Source organism: Phytophthora parasitica, assembly GCF_000247585.1.
Source record: "Phytophthora parasitica INRA-310 unplaced genomic scaffold supercont2.618, whole genome shotgun sequence".
Lineage (NCBI taxonomy): Eukaryota > Oomycota > Peronosporomycetes > Peronosporales > Peronosporaceae > Phytophthora > Phytophthora nicotianae.
In genome coordinates this window covers 1-1,203 of record NW_008649604.1, presented here as the reverse complement: position 1 = coordinate 1,203, position 1,203 = coordinate 1, and the positions used below count along the sequence as shown (strand labels likewise).

Sequence of the window (1,203 nt, the reverse complement as noted above, 5' to 3'; positions counted from 1 at the left end):
CATCAGTAATCGAAATAACATTAGTTGGAATATAAGCAGAAACATCACCAGCTTGAGTTTCAATAATAGGTAAAGCAGTTAATGAACCACCACCAATTTTTCTATTCATTTTAGCAGCTCTTTCTAATAAACGAGAGTGTAAATAAAATACATCACCTGGATAAGCTTCTCTACCTGGAGGTCTTCTTAATAATAATGACATTTGTCTATAAGCTACAGCTTGTTTTGATAAATCATCATAAAAAATTACAGCATGTTTACCGTTATCTCTAAAATATTCACCTAAAGCACAACCTGTATAAGGTGCTAAATATTGCAATGGTGCTGAATCTGAAGCAGTTGCTGCTACAATAACAGAAAAAAACATTGCATTTTTTTCTTCTAAAGTTTTAGTTAATTCAGCAATAGTTGATCTTTTTTGACCTACACCTACATAAATACAATATAATTGATTATTTGTATCTTTTTTTAAATGAGGTTCTCTTTGATTAATTATAGTATCGATAGCAATTGAAGTTTTCCCTGTTTGTCTATCACCAATAATTAATTCCCTTTGTCCACGACCAATAGGAATTAAACTATCTACAGCTTTTAAACCAGTTTGTACAGGTTCTTTAACACTTTCTCTAGGCATAATACCTGGAGCTTTAACCTCTACTCTGCTTTCTAATTTACTATTAATTTGACCTTTACCATCAATAGGTTGTCCTAAAGCATCCACTACTCGACCTAATACTTCTGGTCCTACAGGAACACTAACAATAGATCCAGTTCTTCTTACAAAATTACCTTCTTGAATTTCCCTATCATTACTAAAAACAACAACACCAACTACATCAGGTTCTAAATTTAAAGCCATTCCTTTAATATTACCGTTATTAAATTCAACCATTTCACCAGCTTGAATTTTAGTTAAACCATAACATCTAGCAATACCATCACTCATTGAAAGAACAATACCTGTTTCTTGTAAACTTTTTTCATCTTTATATTTTTTAATATTTGATTCCAATATATATGATAATTCAATAGCCATACAGGTTATTAAATTATCATATTATAAAATAATTATAAAAAGTTATAATTATTAAAAATATATCAAATATATATTTTTATACCCTTTACGAGAATTGAACTCGTATCTTTGCCGTGAAAAGGCAATGTCCTAACCATTAGACTAAAAGGGCTTTTTATTAAATAAAA

The 1,203-nt window shown here is 29.5% G+C and overlaps 1 non-coding gene across 1 annotated transcript; it reads right to left on the bottom strand.

Annotated features, from left to right (window-relative positions):
• Window positions 1-1,115: 1,115 nt before the first annotated feature.
• Window positions 1,116-1,187, bottom strand: PPTG_20616. Its single transcript has one exon. It is a non-coding gene; the product is annotated as a tRNA-Glu (tRNA).
• Window positions 1,188-1,203: the final 16 nt, after the last annotated feature.